The sequence below is a fragment of the Vulpes vulpes genome, chromosome 4 (assembly GCF_048418805.1).
Source record: "Vulpes vulpes isolate BD-2025 chromosome 4, VulVul3, whole genome shotgun sequence".
In the NCBI taxonomy this organism is placed as follows: Eukaryota; Metazoa; Chordata; class Mammalia; order Carnivora; family Canidae; genus Vulpes; species Vulpes vulpes.
The window spans coordinates 87,578,246-87,596,996 of NC_132783.1; the positions used below are offsets into that span (position 1 = coordinate 87,578,246).

The 18,751-nt window shown below is 43.7% G+C and overlaps 1 non-coding gene across 1 annotated transcript; it reads left to right on the forward strand.

The window, feature by feature from the left end:
- The first annotated feature begins 341 nt into the window (after positions 1 to 341).
- Positions 342 to 448, forward strand: LOC112929023 (U6 spliceosomal RNA). The gene has a single exon (XR_003236838.1). It is a non-coding gene; the product is annotated as a U6 spliceosomal RNA (small nuclear RNA).
- Positions 449 to 18,751: the final 18,303 nt, after the last annotated feature.

Genomic DNA, 18,751 nt, shown 5'->3' on the forward strand with positions numbered 1-18,751 from the left:
TCCTGTTGAGAGGAGGAACATGATTCATGGGAGAGAGAGGAAAGAGCGCTGAAGCCATATCCTCAACTAGGCAAGAAGGTGTAGACTTAAAGCACAACTGGGAAGATAGGCTATAATTAGACATTTTGCTGAAATCTGTATATCCTGTACTTGCAGGACCCTCCAGACCCCACCCCTTAGGAGGGTGGCAGCAGGTATGGGGGAAGAACCTGAGGCTTTACCATTTACCTGCGAGAGACTAGATCCTCCATGGCTCTGTGCTTCTTGCAGAGGAGCCTAGGACAGACTGGGTAACCTCTCTCAGACTGGATTTCAGTCTCTTGTAAAATGCCAATGATCCCGTGCTTGCTTTGGCAGCACATTTACTAAAATTGGGATGATACAGAGATGATTAGTGTGGCCCCTACACAAAGATGATATGCAAATTTGTGAAGCATCCCATATTTTAAAAAATAAAATAAAATGCCAATAATCCCAAGTATTAAACAAGTAAGTGTTAAATCAGACAATGTAAGCAGAACATAAAGAAAACAAAAGTGACTTCAGTTCCACCATTGAGAGATAACCACCTTTACCATACATACTTGAAAATAATATTCTTTATATACTGTTATGTTACATGCTTTTAGCACTTAAATACATTAAGGACAATGTTCCATGTCATTTAATGTTTTCCTATAACACCATTTTAAAAAAAATGTGTGTAGGTCACTCCAGCAGAAGGACTTAGCAGTTTTTTTTAAAATTTTTATTTATTTATTCATTCATGAGACACAGAGAGAGAGAGGCAGAGACACAGGCAGAGGGAGAAGCAGGCTCCATGCAGGGAGCCTGATGCGGGACTCGATCCCAGGACTCCAGGATCACACCCTGGGCTGAAGGTGGCGCTAAACCACTGAGCCACCTGGGCTGCCCCAGGACTTACCAGTTTTAAACAGTTCCTGAGTATTGACAGCATGTAAGTTGCTCCTTACTACTTTCTATTCTAAGTGGCACTGTCTTGAACTTCCTTGTGGTTGTGTTTTCACATGCATCCATCCTTATTTCCCCAGGGCAGTTTTCTGGCAATGGAATTTTAGCTGAATGGTAGACAAACTGACACTTTCCTGCAGATTTGGGGTGGGTAATATTCTCAGATAGTCAGAGTGCCGTCAAGCACCCACAGGGTGCTGATAAATGGGCTGCTGTCACCCTGGAAGCAGGGCTCTGGGGGGCCAGCGATTAGTCTCTAGATGTGGCCTGTCTCCTTCAACGATTTAATTGCTGTCCCTGTTGAAGTCACAAGGGCAAGCTAATCAAACACGAGGAAGCTGTGAGGTTGAGAGAGAGACAGAGAGATGTTGAATGATGGAGTTGAGATGCAGGGGAGACCCTGACTGGTAGGAGGAATGGGCTGAAACAAGCAGGAGAAACTGACTAGGGCAAACTGTCCTGTCAGAAGAATGGTAACTGCTCACCAGCCTAGACCACCCATGGGACATTAGGGGAGAGCTGACGAGTATCAGGTGACAAAAAAAGAATGCGATTGATGGTATGTGGTTGCCCCTCAAACTCATGCAAAACAACCCAATAACCTCAGGATGTGTCAGTGTGATTATAGCGTCCAGACCATGGGGAATGTCGATAGCTGGAGCTCAAACAAAAGATGTTCAGGCTGGTGAATGATCTAGACCACGGTTGTTCAGTAGAAATATGATGTAAGCTCTCTCAGTCACTCACTCTATCATCTATTTAAAATTTAAAAATTTCTGGTAGTCAATAATAGATTTTAGGTAATCTGATATATTCAAAACATGTTCATTTCAGTATTAATCAATATAAGTAAATTACTTTTTTAAAAAAAGATTTTATTTATTCATGAGAGACACAAAGAGAGAGAAAGGCAGAGACAGAGAGGGAGAAACAGGCTCCATACAGGGAGCCCGATGTGGGACTTGATCCCCAGTCTCCAGGATCACACCCTGGGCTGAAGGTGGCGCTAAACCACTGAGCCACTTGGGCTGCCCAATAAATTACTTTTTAAAAAAGATTTGATTTATTTATTCATGAGAGATCCAGAAAGAGGCAGAGACATAGGCAGAGGGAGATGCAGGCTCCCTGCGGGGACCCTGATCTGGGACTCAATCCCAGGACCTCGGGTTCACGCCCTGAGCCAAAGGCAGATGCTCAACCACTGAGCCACCCAGGCATCCCTATAAATAAATTTTAATGAGGTATTGCAATCTTTTTTCCCCAAGTACTGTCTTTGAAATCCAATATATATTTTACACTTCCAGCCTATCTCAATTCATATGCTAAATTTCACTGGTTAAAATACAATAGAGGCCCGCCAAAACAATAAATTGTGTTTAATGGAAAAATGTTTAATACTTTAATTTTAATTAAGTTTAATTAAATTTAATTATAATGCTTTATTTTTTAAATTTACATTTAAATAATTAAAATTAAATGAATAAAAACTGAGTTCCTCACTGGCATGAGCAACATCTCAAATGCTCTATAGTCACATGTGGCCGGTGGATATCGGGCAGCACAGGTCTGTGCTCTGAGGTTCCTACTCTAAATGTGGTCTATGTATCAGCAGCATCCAAACTCCCTGGGGGAACTGGTTAGAGATGCGAGTCTCAGGCCCCATCCAGACCTTCTGAGCTGAAGCTTGCATTTCAGCAAGTTCTCTGAATGATTTCTGTGCTCACTACAGTTTGAGAAGCAGTGGTTAGATGTTGGGCCATGATTTGGGGAATGTGTGAAGCAAATGAGTATTATTTTGCATGGAAAATGAAGCCTCCAGGAAGCTGTATAATGACCTTCACATGTTTGAAGACCTGTGTATAGAAGGTGAGGGAGATGTAGAGAGGTAGTCCCAAGTGGAAGAACAAGGACCACAAGTGGAGGTGGGGCTGGAGTGGGAGAAAGGAAACCAAACTTTTTATTTTATTTTTTATTTATGATAGTCACACAGAGAGAGAGAGAGGCAGAGACACAGGCAGAGAGAGAAGCAGGCTCCATGCACTGGGAGCCTGACGTGGGATTCGATCCCGGGTCTCCAGGATCGTGCCCTGGGCCAAAGGCAGGCACTAAACCGCTGCGCCACCCAGGGATCCTGGAAACCAAACTTTTTAAAGCTTCAATAGTTAACTATTCCACTGAATCCTTTTTTTTTTTTTAAGATTTTATTTGTTTATTAATGAGCGACACACAGAGAGAGAGGGAGAGAGGCAGAGACACAGGCAGAGGGAGAAGCAGGCTCCATGCAGGGAGCCCGACGTGGGACTCGACCCTGGGTCCCCAGGATCACACCCTGGGCTGAAGGTGGTGCTAAACCAATGAGCCACCCAGGTTACCCTGTTTTGTTTTGTTTTTTTTTAAAGATTTTATTTATTCATCACACACACACACACACACACACACACACACACACACACACACAGAAGCAGAGACATAGGCAGAGGGAGAAGCAGGCTTCATGCAGGGAGCCCGACATGGGACTCGACCCTGGGTCCCCAGTATCACACCATGGGCTGCAGGCGGCGCTAAATCGCTGCGCCCCCGGGGCTGCCTTGTTTTATTTTATTATTATTATTTTTTAACATTTTATTTATTTATTTATTTGAAAGAGAGAGAGAGAAAGAGAGGGGGGTGGAAGGGCAGAGGGAGAGTGTCTCAAGCAGACTCTGTGCTGAGCACAGAGCCCCACTGAGGGCTTGATTTCATGACCCTTAGATCATGACCTAAACAAGAGTCAGATGCTTGACCGACTGAGCCACCCAAATACGTACAGCTTTCACTGAATCCCTATAATAACATAACTGGACCAAGAGGTAAGTCAGATCTTCCAAGTCTACTAAGTCACCCCTTCCCTAATTGCTGTGCATCCTGGAGGAAGAATTATTTGGCCTCTCAGAGCCTCAGCTTACTGTCTGTAAGATAGGGAAAATAATAACACCCCTCCAGGGATCATGTGAAGACCATGGAGGCAAGGACCATATTTGCCATGTTTACTACACCATCTCTGGGCTTTGCATAGACCTGGCACAGACTCAGCCCGCAGTAACGATTTCTTTGTCAACTGGCAAAGCTCTGACTTGTGAACAATGGCCATTACTACTACTAGCAGGCTTGTGGTTTGAGGTGACAGGTTGTGTTTTTCAGTAGACACAAATGAACCCAGCCCTTGAAAGCTTGTTTTTTTATTTACAGTCTCGATTGATCTGGATCGATCTATATCCTCAAACCTTTTCATCAAGAGAGTGAAAACAGAAAAGCAAGGAGGGGGGTGGTTCTGGGTTCCTCCACCTTCTCTTGCTCAGTGGGCAGTGATGGGCCTCTGGCCACTTTTATGCTATAGGCACAAAATATCTCCAAACATGGTACCAGGTCACTCCGAAGAGGGAGAGTAACCTAGCCCATCAAAGCATTTCTCTGCAAAAGACCTCATCACAGATTCACTAAGCCACATCTGTGCTTCTGTCAAGTAAACAAAGAATATCTACTGCTCTCAGGCAGGCACTAACATTAGCCGAGTGAGGGCTCTTTGGGGACCAGGGAAAGGAGGTTCGCATTTGAAAATGAACCACTGTACATGGATTTATAGCTCTGCTTTTCCGATGGAGAGGGGGAAGTATTTTTCTCTGGGAGATTGGAATTTACTAGTGGATTCAAGTGTAACTTTGGAGAGTGGCAGAGGTATTAGACATGGCAGTATCACAGTATTGTTTTATTGGCAATTAGATTTCAAACTGGCACAAATGTATGAAAATAAGTCTCAATTATGGGCCTGTGAAGTTTCTCCACCATCTGTCAACAGTTTGCTCCTTATGCCGTAACATGTGTACCTTTGGAGGGGAAATGATTTAATAGCCCAAGTGAAGAGGTACAGCTCACCAAATTATATTGGAGTTTATAGCCAATGCCTGCATTTGTGATTTCTGATGCAGAGAAGGCAAATTTAAACTTGTGCGCAGGCACACGTGTGCACACACACACACACCTCCTTTCAGGGGTCTCACAGATTCACAGCTGTCAGAGAGGCAGGTACTTCGAGAGGAGTGAGCCCAACTTCCCCACTTTACAGTTGTGAAAAGTCCAGTCCCAGAGAGGTCCATGGACTTGTCCAAGTGACATTATGACATGGGGCAGAGCTAGAACTGTAACTAACAAGCATCAGAGTTAGGGGCAGTGGTGTGATGGTAAATGCAGGACAACTGGCTCACTGGGGAAATGAAAACCCTGATGTGCCCTGCCTGCCTATTCCTTTGGTATAGACACTCCCACAATGGCTGATTTAATACCACCAATGTGATGTCACTGAATGTGGAGTTTGGAAGAGATGTGTATGATCATCTCTCGTGAACCAGTGGGAGCCAGCTTCAGTGTAGCACTGGTAAGGGCAATTGCTGGTTTGTCTGTCTGGAATCTGTTTTCCATTCTGGTAAGAGTCCTCTGATTTTTCTTGAAGGTATCCATCTCCTACTCTCTTCTTGGCCCACAGGGTTTGGGTAGAGTGACCTCACCAGCTCCAGGGGTGGCATGTGACCCAGGCCTAGACCAATCAGTGTGTCCCATCTCCCTGGACATTGATTGGTTCAAGGATGGGCTTGTGGGCCAATCTGGCTCTGGGAGTCAGGACCCAGGACTTGGATTGAATTGGTGGTCTTAGAGCTAGGGAGGTGTAGCCTGGATCGACTGGTGTCTGAGCACTGGGACAAACCCAGAGGAAAACAGTAAAGAGAGAAAGAATGAGAGAGAGAGACAGAGACAGAGAGAGAGAGAGAGAGAGAGAGAGAGAGAGAAAGAGAGAGAGAGAGAGAGAGAAAGAGAGAGAATGGGCCCTAATAATAATTTTTGCTCCTGGATCCATCCCTACTTCAGGTTTAAATCCTGGACTTCTGTATATGAAAATCCACAAATTTCTATATTTCTCTATCAAGTGCACCCTGTCTGACAGAAGGAGTCTTAACTGAGGAGTTTGCTGTTGGGAGTTATACACGAAAATCTCGAGGGACCTTTGGGACCTTCTGCCTGTGTAGTATGAACCCCAGGAAGGCATGACCTTGTTTATCATGGCCATCATTGCTTTCACAGAACCCAGCACTGTGCCTGGCATGTGAGAGATGCTCAGTAAATTTTCATTGAATTTCTTGTGTCAGGCAGGTTTTGCTGTATTATGATGCAGTAACAAACAGCCCCCAATTAAGTGGCTTATAACAGTGGTTTATTTCTTCCTTATAACTATTGTCACCTAGAATGACTACAGCTCTATTCTATGTATCTTTATCCAAGGGTCCAGAGTGGTGGAACAGCCCCCCTCTAAGACATGATAATCTCATGGCAGAGCGGGGAAAAAGAACAAAGGCAGAACCTTGTGGTGGCTCTTAAAGTTGCTGCTTAGATAAGGTACTCATCACTTCTTTTCATGTTCCCTTGGTCAATGCAAGTCTCTTGACAGGGAGGTATACTCCATCCACAGCAAGACACTGCATGCCACAGGCGGGAGTAGAGATTTATTATCAATCCTTTTAAACACTGAGGAGCAAGTAATGGGGTGCTATAATACTGGCAACCACATACTTAATGAGAGAATGTGGGAACACAATTAGATATTTTCTTCTGAAGTTGAACATTTGAATATTCACTGACCCAGGCATGCCCTTTCCAGGTAAAGACTCCAGAGAGCCTCTTGCATATGGGCATCACATGTGTGCTGACATGTGCAGAAATGTTCATAGCAGCATGTTTAGAATGGCACAAAGCCCTCAACAACTCAGACAACTTCAATGTCTGTAGACAGGCAAATGGACATATAAACCAGGATACACTTTTACACAGAGAAATAACATGCAGCAATTAAATGGACAAACTCAGCTATTTGGAACATGAACGCACCTTAGAAACAGTATTAAGTGAAATATGCAAGTCTGTAGAAGACTATGCAGAGTATAACTCGAATTGTAGAATTTGTTTATGGTTTTTTGCATAAAGGAATGATAAACGCAAAAACGCAAGATGTGGCTATTTTGTGGGGGAAGGATGGAGTAGGCGGATACAAGTTACTGGTGATGTTCTAGCTCTTAGTTGGCTGGTGAGTTGAGGGGTGGTCATTTTAATATGCATTTTAACTTATATTTGTTACATTTATCCTTTTTATTGTATCAAATATGCTCAAAATACAATTAGAATGCAAAAAATAACAACTAGGAAAGGAAATAATTTGAAAATAGACAAAAATGGGCAGCCCAGGTGGCTCAGTGGTTTAGTGCTGACTTTGGCCCAGGGCGTGATCCTGGAGTCCCGGGATCAAGTCCCATGTCAGGCTCCCTGCATGGAGCCTGCTTCTCCCTCTCCCTGTCTCTGCCTCTCTCTCTCTCTCTCTCTCTGTGTGTGTGTGTGTCTCCCATGAATAAATAAAATCTTTAAAAAAATAGACAAAAGTGATTATGGAAAAGAGCTGTTTTAGAAAAAGCAGGATTCCTAGAGATGAATTTGGCAAAATACACTTTGGGGTAGAGTTCAGGGGCCTGGAAGAGAAGGGACAGGCGGCGAGTGAGCAGTAGTAGCTCAGATCACCAGGTGCCCCCATGCCTGGGGGAGGATCTGAGTCTTCATTGGCTCCGGTATCATGCTCATTAGGCCACTTCAGGGACTGAGGTACCAGGAGGGATCCTGCATATGAGCATGAACATTCCAGGTCTACAAAGAGCAGGCTATCACTGTGGATGAATGCATTGGCTATTGAGTTTGCTCAACTGGTATTCTGACTTAATGGTCTGTCACTGAGAATTTGGTCCTCTCTGGGTGTATAGAGAAGGTCCCATTTTGCCCTGATCAAGTTGAAGAGGCCATATCCAGATGGTTGGGTGAAACTGGCCTCCACTCTTGACCACCCCCATTGAGGCTGCATTCTGCTGGAAGATTCCCTGATAGGCTTTCTGACCTTAGGGCAGGAGAAGGGACTTTCAAACTGGAGGTTCTGGATCTTTACTGAAACAATCCAAGAGTACCTACCTCCAGGTGTCTTACCATCTTCCTGAGCAGACGAGTCATGATACTGAGGGAAGCCTGTCTTGCTGTGGGGATTCCAAGGGACTCAGTGGTATTTGAGTCTATTCCCTCAGAGGGGGAGAGAGAGAGAGAGAGAAGGGAGCTGTGGGGAGACTAGAGATGAGTCACAGCAGAAATCAGAGCACAGGTGAGACCCTACTCACTCTCTGAGGGAGGGGAAGCCTGATGGCACTGGCCTTCCCTGAACTTCCCTGACCACCTTAGGAGTCACATGAAAAATCTGCTCTATGTCCTCTACTTGGGGGCATGCTTGAGCTCTCTATACATTCAGGCTTAGTTAGCTCATTTAGTTTGATTTATTTTGTTTGCAAGTAACAGAAACCCAGAAAAAAAATAAGATTTTTGTTCAATACATTTAAACAGGAGTAGGTTTGGCTTTATGTGAAATTTGATCCTGAATTCAAAAAACAGTCACGGAGCCCTCTTCCTGTCTCTGCTGACTTTTTGGCTCTGCTTCCTAATGTTGGCTTTATTCTGGGGATGGTGGTGGTGGTGGTGCTTCCTGCAGGTCCCAGCATTCTCCCAGAAGCTCCTGAGGCTCTACTAAGGTCCATGGAGGAAAGGAAGAGCTTCTTTGTCCCTGATCTCAGAAACTCTGAGATTGATTCTGTTGCGGCTGGCTTGGTCACATGCCACTTTCTCAGTCCATTACAATGGCTGGGAATGGGATGCACTGATTAGGGTAGCCAAGGCACATGATCTCCTTAGGGTAGGGAATGAAGTCAGCCTCCCCAGAACCTTGTGGATCTTTCAGTGGAAATCACAGGCCATGAGGAAGCAGGAAGGGGGATTGGATATGAAGGGGTAATCCACTAATGGTCACTTCTTATCTACTGATGCTTTAGTGAATATTAGTCATTTGGAGGAGGTCTTTGCACCTCAAAGGTAATAGTGCTATATTTCCACATTGCTCTATTGCTATAAAGATAATAATGCTATATCATATGCTATATTGGTATTATTTGCCTTTTAAATTTATGTTAATTTTTGAACTTTTAAATAATTTTTAACCATGGACTTTTTTTTTTTTAAACTGAAGTAGAGCTGACACACAGCATTTACGTTAGTTTCTAATGTACAATATAGTGATTTGACAACTCTACACATCTTGCTATGGTCACCAAAAGTATAGCTACCACCTGTCACCATAAAATGCTATAACAATGTCACTGACTATATTCCCTATGTTGTGTCTTTCATCCCTGTGACTTATTCATTCCATAACTGGAAGCCTTTACCTCCTACTCCCCTTCACCCATTTTGTCCATGCCCCCTACACACCTCCCCTCTGTCAATCATCTCTTTGTTCTCTGTATTTATGGATCTGTTTCTGCTTTTTTGTGTTTGTTCATTTGTTTTGTTTTTTACATTCAACACATAAGTGAAATCATTTGGCATTTGTCTTTCCCTGTCTGACTTATTTCACTTAGCATAGTACCCGTCAGTTCTACCCATGTTGTTGCAAATGGCAAGTTCCCATTCTTTTTTATGGCTATGTAATATTCCATTACAGATAAAAATATATATATTCCTCTATCTATCTATCTATCTATCTATCTATCTATCTATCTATCTATCATCTCACATATTCTTTATAACCATAGACATTTTTAAACATAAACAAAAGCAGAGCAGATAGAGTAATGAAACCCCCACCCCCATACCCATCACCCAGCTTCAACCATAGTCATATATTAATTTTTGATGTTCAGAAGTTTCAAATTTGTACATAGTTCAGTCTTGTTCTTTTCCATTGTAGTTCATCCCAATGTTTATGTTTGTACTTAGAGAGACACCAGATAGATATTCAACTACATTTTCTCTTATTGGTTATTCTTTTTTTTTTTTTTTTAAGATTTATTTATTTATTTATTCAGAGAGAGCGAAAGAGAGGCAGAGACACAGGCAGAGAGAGAAGCAGGCTCTATACAGGGAGCCCGACGTGGGACTCGATCCCGGGTCTCTAGGATCACACCCCAGACTGCAAGCGTCACTAAACCGCTGTGCCACTGGGGCTGTCCTTTTTTTTTTTTTTTTTCTTTTTAAGATATACTATGAGGTGAGGCTCTAACAGGATTTTTTCCCCAAGTATGCAATTTTTTCAACTTTTCTTATTTTTTTAAAAAATATTTTACTTATTTGAGGGGATCCCTTTAGCGCCTGTCTTCGGTCCAGGGTGTGATCCTGGGGTCCTGGGATCAAGTCCCACATCGGGTTCCCTGCATGGAGCTTGCTTCTCCCTCTGCCTGTGTCTCTGCCTCTCTCTCTCTGTGTCTCTCATGAATAAATAAATAAATAAATAAATAATCTTTAAAAAGATAAGATTTTATTTATTTGAGGGCAAGAGAAAGAGAGCAAAAGCAGGGGAAGGGCAGAGGAAGAGGAGAAACAGACCCCAAGTGAGCAGCGAGCCAGATGCAGGGCTCAATCCCAGGAACCTGGGATCAGGACCCGAGCTGAAGGCAGACTCAAATGACTGAACCACCCAGGCACCCCTCAACTCTGTTTATCGAATGATCCATCCTGTTCTCAGTGGTTTGGGAAGCCTCTTTGATTTGATAATAAGTTCTTGCATTGCCAGCATCTGTTTCTGGATGCATATTCCATTGTATTGACCTGTGTGTTGTTTCACCGATACCCACATTGAGCTTTGTACATGTATAAATAGTTTTCATATCCAGTATGCCTAGTTCTGTCCCTGTGTTTCTTTTTTTCAATATTTTTTTGCCCAACTCTTTTCATTCCTCCAGGTGAAATTTGGAATCATTTTTACAAGTTCTAAAGAAAATCCCCTTAGGATTTTGATCAGAATTGGTTAAAGTCATGCCTTAAATTGGAAAAATGAACATTTTCTCAAATGGTGGTCTTCAAATATCAAAATATGGTGGTTTTTTTTTTTTTCAGGTCTTGTGTGCCTCTCTGAAAATGCCATATTATTTCCTGTGAGGGTCACTCCTGGATCATTTATGTATTTTGCTGTGTTTATGGATGGGAGTTTCAAAACTTCGCATTTGATCTTCGTTAGTCATTCTCTTAAGCCTTCTTGTTTTGTCAAGTTTGAGCCCCTCAAGGGTTTATTTAGACCACACTTTCTAGGAACTCACCAACCAATCTGACAGAGTTTCTATTTGCTCTAAAAATCGAGCCCCCTGAGCTCTTATGTTTGGCGGACAGAGCATTAAATTTGGCATCAGGACACACCTGAGTTGCAGGCCCTCTTCTGCCCTTTATCAGCTGGGTACCTCGGGCAACTGATTCTGCTTCTCTGAGTCTCATTTTCCTTATTTGTGTGTGGGCATGGATCATTTTATTCGTTTTTCATCTACTTATATTGTGTTTCTCTGTAAACTTTTCTTCTTCTCTAGGAGAATCTAAACTCCTTGAGAACAGGGGCTATGCTGCCTCCTTGGTTACATGTGGGGAACGTAATTAGCTAACAGTGGGAGTTCAGGACTGCTAACAGAGTCCAGCCAGTGGACACCATGTTAGTTCATTCAAAGTAGAATATATTTTGAAATAATCTGGAGTCCTCACTTGGACCATGATTCTTCTTTTTTTTTTAAGATTTAATTTTTTTTATGAGAGAGAGAGAGAGGCGCAGAGACACAGGCAGAGGGAGAAGCAAGCTTCAGGCAGGGAGCCCAATGTGGGACTCCATCCTGGGTCTCCAGGATCACACCCCGGGCTGCAGGCGGCGCTAAACCGCTGCGCCACCGGGGCTGCCCTGGACCACAATTCTTTAATAAAACTTTGAAATATGGATGATAGTTAACAAGATTGAAATAGCCCAGGTGTATTGAGTTCATAGGGTGTTCCAGCACCAGGTGATCATATTCCAGGTATGACCCCATCAGACCCCACTGTACACTTCAAAGAAGCTAAGACAGTAAGATCACATAACTGGGACATGGTGTGGCTAGAACTCAAACCAATTTGGTGCTCTGAACCCACATCCTCTTCTATCTTCCCTACAATATCAAGTCTGTCTTCACAATGGCTCTGGCTTAGGAAGCAGTCAGAAATACTGGTCTTGTCCCCTTCTTCTCTTTTGTCTAGGTCTTGCTTTTAGTAAAGTAGTAAAATCAGAGATCCAGTGATCAGTATTGGTTGCCTTCTCTTCCTCCTCCAATATAAGCATTTCCAAAATAGGACTGAAATCACCTACTTCTCAGTATGGTGTTAAACTCTTACTCATCAAGTTGCAACACCCCTTGTCCTCCTGACAAAAGTAGCAGGCTACCCTGGCTGTGAAGGACCTCTGAGTGGAGGGGAAGGGGTGCAGAGTATGAAGGGGGCACAGAGAACAGAGGTGGAAGATTCAAAGCCTGGCAGGATGTCAATGGAGAAAGAACTCTGGATGTGGAGCCAGACACATCTGCTGCTTGATAACTATGTGACCCAAAATTGCTAAGCTCTCTGTGGCTCTGCTTTCTCATCACAAAAGTGGGCACTGGATACCTCTGACACATCAGAGTGATGGTAGACCTGGATGGTGGGAGCCCGCTTTAGATTGTGTAGCCTTTGGCATTTGTAGGAAGATGTCTTTGTTGTTATTGTACTAAAAAAAATAAGAGGGAGAGAAAACAATAAGCATGGAAAGGGTGATGTATAATCCCTCAGGCTGACTCCTGGGTGGTGGAAGCACCAATGCGCTGTTGGTACTGCAGGGGAAATGGGTCAGAAGGAGGTTGACCAAATGGGTTTTGGGTCATACAGATTTAGGGGTTATTTTCAGTTTTTAAAATTTTGGATTCAACATTTTTCAAGAACATACTGTGGTAGTATAAAACTGGTGATAATAACAATAGCTAACATTTATGCACTCTTACTATAGGCTAGATAGTGTGTGATTTGGATGGGTTATCTAATTTAATCCATAAAACAACTTATAAAATAGGCATTATTATTTCTTCCATTTTAGAGATGGAGAAAGTAATTTCTGCTGAAGTTCTCTAAAGTTATGGAGCTGACAAGGTGATTTATGCCAGAGAGGCTGTAGAACTTAAAAATCCCTGCTCAATACCCAGGTCCCACCTCAGATCAACTGAATCAGGGTCCCAGGGTCAGTATAGATGGACAGTGCCCAAGTGATCCTAATATGTGGCCAGGCTTGAGAACACTGGACTAGATGTCTCCCTGGGGGACAGCAGATGGTGCCAAGGTGGTTAAGTGCAGGGGAGGGTAAATGCAGGTTCATGTTGGGGATAGTGGGGAATGGTGGCAGCTGTTCTCACTCCTGCAGACTTAGTGGTGTGACCCCACTGGAGCCTCTTGCATATTGGCAGTGAATGCGATTTTTCTTAATGGGAAGAAAAGATGGCCAGCAGGCTGTCTATGTATGTGTATGAGAGAGAGAAAGAGAGAGAGAGAGAGAGAGAGGGAGAGAATAGGCATATATATGTGTATGTGCATGTGATTGAGTACTTGTATGCTCATGTGTATGCACTTATGTAATTGTAGAAATGTGTATACAGACATATGTGCACGTGTGAGGAAGTACATATGTATATCTGTATCTTTGTGTATTTCATGAATGTTTGCATGAGTATATATGTCTGCGTCTGTGTTTATGAGCACATGTATATGCACATGTATGTGTATGTCTGAATGTGAGTGTGTATGTGTGGGTACGGGATTGTGTGAATGTGCACATGTTTTGATTATATACATGAATTTTTGTGTTAATATAAACATGAAAACATGAATGCATGACTGCATATGTAGGTACAGTGCTGCAGATACTGACAAGGTACAAGTGTGCATGTATGTTTGTGTGTGTGCATATATAATATGGACTGGATGTATTCCTGCCTCCCAAATTCATATACTGAAGCCCTAAACCCCAGTTTGATGGTATTTGGAGGTGGGATCTTTGCGAGGTAGAGTGAGATGAAGTCATGAGAGGAGTGAGGTGCTCATGATGGCATGAACACCCTTATTAAAAAAAAAAGAGAGAGAGAGGGAGGGAGAGACTTGAGAGCACTACCTCTCTGCCAGGTGGGGATGTAGCTAGTGGGCAACTGTTCACAAGCCACGAGACAGTCGTCCCCAGACACCTACTTGGCTGGCACCTTGATCTTGAACTTCCCAGTTTCCAGAGCCGTGAGGAACAAAGGCTTAATGTTTAAGCCACCCAGTCTGTGACATTTGATTAAAGTAGCCTGAGCTCCCTAGCACAACATAGTTGTGTATTCATGTACGTGTGTATGCAAGCATTTGTGTACATGTGTAAATGTGTACAGGGGTATGTATGTGAGATTATATCTATGGATATGAATGTATCTGTACTATGTGGGGGAATGAGAGTATGGGCAGGAGTATATATATATGTGTGTGTGTGTGCATTTGTGCATGAGTACTGTGTATCTGCAGGTGTGTGTATGTGGACACAGTTATTTATTTATGCCTGGTGTGTATGGATGTATGTGAGAGAGAAAGGATGAGTGTTAGAGAATGTGATCATGTGTGTAAATACATTCATGTATGTTTGACTACATATGGGTATTAGTTTAATATGTATACATATGGCTGTGTCTTCCTGTGTGCATGGGTTTATGCTTGTGTATATGTGTGTGGTGCCTATTTGTGTACCTTCATGTGTGCACATGTAGAAGAGGATGTATGTTTGAATGTATCTTTATGTGTGTGGATTCTCTGGGTATCTGTGCACGTGTGCATGTCTATATGTGTGTACATGTGGTTATATATGTATGTGTGTGTGGGCATGTGCATGTGTGGGTGTATGTGAGTGTGCAGGAGGGTCCTGGGTTGTGAAGCTGGGTGCCTGTCCTTTGCTTCTGACAGATGGTCCAGCAAATGAAGCCCTCTCTGCCACCTGCCCACTTACCTCCACCCCCGCTCAGGGCCTTGCTTGCCCCACAGTCTAGCTGCTTCCTCCTTTGCACTCTGACATTTGTACCCCTTTGAATGGTGTATGGGGAAGGTGGGATCAGGACAGAGGTGGCAGGCCTGGCCTGAGCGCACTGTGCAGAGCCATGAAGCAGGCAGGGCTGAGAGTGTTAGTGTTAGAGCGTGTGCGTGTGCGTGTCTGTGCGTGTGTGTGTGTGTGTGTGTGTGTGTGTACCCAGCAGGGAGGCAAAGCCCAGGCAGTCCCCGCCAGCTCCTGGCCTCCATCCGCAGAGTGGGCAGGCAGCCCAGGGTAGAAAGGCCTGTGCTTTGCAGACAAAAATGCCAGATGGTGGGGATTTGGGGGGGCTCTCCATGGCCTGGCTGCCAAGGGCAAGGAGGTTTCTGGGGCTCTGGAGAATGAGCTGGGGAGTTGCATGTGTGCTGCTGTGTTGTTTGTTTTTTTTTTTAATAGAGAGTAGGGAGGTTTGTTTTGCATATTCCACGATATTTTTCCCCTTTGGATTTCTATCTGTTCACTAAATTCACTAAAAAAATTTGATCATAAAGCTTTAGATTTTTCTGATATAAGGAGAGTACATATTCCTGCAAGGAGGTCAAAACATTTTTTTTTTTTAACTGAAAATATTTATTGACAAGCTACAAAAGAAGCACCAAATAAAACAGATATTTAGATTGGGTGTTTCAGTTGTGAATGAGCTGTAGGGACACAGGGAGTGGCTGGGTTCTATTTATTTCAGGAATGGGTTTCACCTCCTGATGATGGGGTTTCTAGGCTTTGTTTTTAGTTCAGGGAGTTTTTCTGAGCTGACCCACTTCTGGGGAAGGTGCTTTGCCATGTTCTGTTGGGAAGTGCCAAGCTTGCCCAGGTGTGGGCTCAGACAGGTGTCCGGATGGTTCTGTCCTTCTGCTCCTGACCAACAGAGCCTCTCCGTGGAGACCACTTCAGCGAGCCTTTGTCTCACCGGTATGGATGTTGCAAGTGGTACAACTGTGGGCAGAGACCAAAGGCATTTTTTTTTTCCATATTGGAAAAGGGAAACAATGAAGAGAAGGATGATCTTATGTGAGGAAAGTGTTTCCTGGCCCTCGCACAGCCCAAATGCTAACGTCTGCCCAGGAGAGCAGGCTGCTCTTTAGGGGCCTAGGAATAATGAGGGGAACATGGAGCTGTCTTGGAAAACAGGTGGCCGTCTTCACAGCCTTCCTGCTCCTGCCTTCTATTCCTTCATCCAGGCTCAGAAACCTTCAATGGCTTCATATTGAATCAAGTCCAAATTCCTTAACAGGGTACTGGTGGGCCATAGGAACGGCCGAGAAATACTTCCCTTTTTGTGGTTCATCTATCCCTTTCACTTCTCTAACTTGCTCCATGCTCTAAAATCCATTTTTTTAAGGAGAAAAATATTTATTAAGGAGTCGCAAAAGCAGTACTAAATAAAACAGAGAGTCGGATGGGCTATCAGTCACACCAGGGTTCCTCCCAGGATGCCCTTCTTGCTCATCTCTCTGCCCAAATCTCATCTATCCTGTGTTCAGCTGAAATGCCACTGCCTCCTTTCCTTCTCTATGCTCCTATAACATGTCATAGACCAAGAACATCTCACACGATTCCTGACTGAAATGACCACTTTCTTTCCTCGAGGTCAGAGGGACTGTGTTTAATCCTGGCACGGAGCACAGCTCCCAGCACACAGCTCAGTTTGCTGAATGAATAGATGAAAACCCAAGTGCTGGCTTCCTTTTGGAGCTTGTATCAGTGGGCACAATAGTATGATTCTTCCCTTGGAAATTACCGCTGGCCTACTCCTATCATCATCATCGTTTTCATCAGTATTGTCCTTAAGGATGTGTGAGTGTGTGTTTGTGGGTGCATGTAACTGTGTGTGTGGTGACACTGACATTGGGCATGGGGGCTACATGTAAACAGAGCATGTACAGGTTTCACTCAGGAAATAAGAGGGAATGAACCAGAAGATGTTAGCCATATACTCAACTGCCATAGTTTCATCTCCTGCCACTTTCTGTCTTGAATGTCACCTTCGCTGGTAGCATCTTGCTGGTGGCCTCTCCCCCATCTTGTTTTATTATTAGCCTTTTTCAGCTATGGTGGTCGAATACATTTATACCCTAGTGGGAAAGACAGATTGGGCAATGATTCTGGGCCCAACATATGTTGGGTGCTGAGGATTCAGCAATGGAAGAGCAAGGTCCCTCTGGCAAGGAACTCATACCTTTAGAGAGAAAGACATGGGCATAAATAGATACTGACAAAGTTTTGCTAATGATTCAGTAGTTAGGAATTGACTCGCTATTGAAGCACAGGGAAGTGAGACCTTCACACCAGAAAACTCCTACTTATCCTTTAAAGCCCAGCTCAATTACCCTTAATGTTACAAAGTCTTCCTTGATTCCCCCAAGAGCAAAAGTGGGGGAAGGGCTTTGGGCAGAGTGCCCAGCATATGCCAGGGCATGGAAGGCTGAGGGAGTGTGCTATATCTGGGTTAAAAGGAGTGGGTTGTGGCTGGTGCATGTATTTGGGAGTCTTCGCACAGGAGAAGGAAGTATTTGGAGACGATGCTCAAAGGCAGGTGGGGGAATGTCATAAAGAACCTTGAATTTAATCTTCTCCTAAAGCAACAAGAGCTGGGCTTCTCATTGATCTATGTTTTAGGAAAACTCCTTTAGTGTCCCTGTAAAGGACTTGGACTGAACAGCAGTGGAGAGCAGGTGCTTAAAGGGAGATGTACACAAGAGGTGGAGGGAATTGAACTTGGTGAATCATTTGGATATATGAGAAGGGGAGTGGACCACTTAAGATGAGTTCAGGTGAAATACTGCTTTTAGCTTACATAAATAGAGTTTATTTTCTCATGTCAGAGTATCTCTGAGTCTTGGTGGTTGTAGGCAGGGGTTCAGCTGTCAGAGCCTACAGTGGTGATGCTCTTTGGCTTTCTCACTGTGGTCATGAGATGGCTAGTAAGATTCCAGAGATCTCACTTATATCACCCCCAGAAGAAGAGGAAGGCAGTGCCCTGTCAGTTCCACATATCAGAAGAGCCGACTAAATGCTCTGAGTCATCCTCAGACTTCTGGGGAGGCCATGTTGGTCAGGCCTGGCTCATTGATCACCTTTGGACGCAAGTGAGGCAGGGAATATGAGGAATGGGATTGTCACAATTGGCTCAAACCAATTGTGATCCATTTTCCAGGATGGGCACATTGCCCCTAAACCAAATTATGGCTCTGTTAGCTGTGAGGAAATGGGAAATGGATATTGGGAAGGTATCTAAGAGTATTGGCCACCAGTAGTGAGGGCACAGGTCAAGGATGACTCCAGGATTTGGCCCTCCTGGCTTGGGGTGGCATTCAGCCACATAGTCACTTTGGATTAAAATGACTGTTCAGACTTAAATATTTTCTTGGACCAAGTTTCCTTGAACCTTGAAGGGATTTGTTAGAAGCAAAAGTGACCCTAAGAGTTTAAAAAATCCGTGGGTTTCTCATGGTCATCTCTGGCTTTGAGCTTCTGCTGAATTAGTTTAGTCGAGTGATGACTTAGGGACCCTTATGTGCTGTTCTTGTCCAGAAATGTGGGGGATCAGATGTAGACTTCAGCCCTTTCCCAACACTCTCCACTGTGCTACATCACACACAGACATATACACATACTCCATTCTCTCAGGAACTTGTGTGTAGAAACATCCACTGAAAGCTTATGAAAGAGTGATTTATATTACAAAAACACAAACACTTAAAATTTAAGGCTAGACATATTAATTTTTTAAATGCCCCTTGGCTATTTCTATGATTTGGGTTCTAG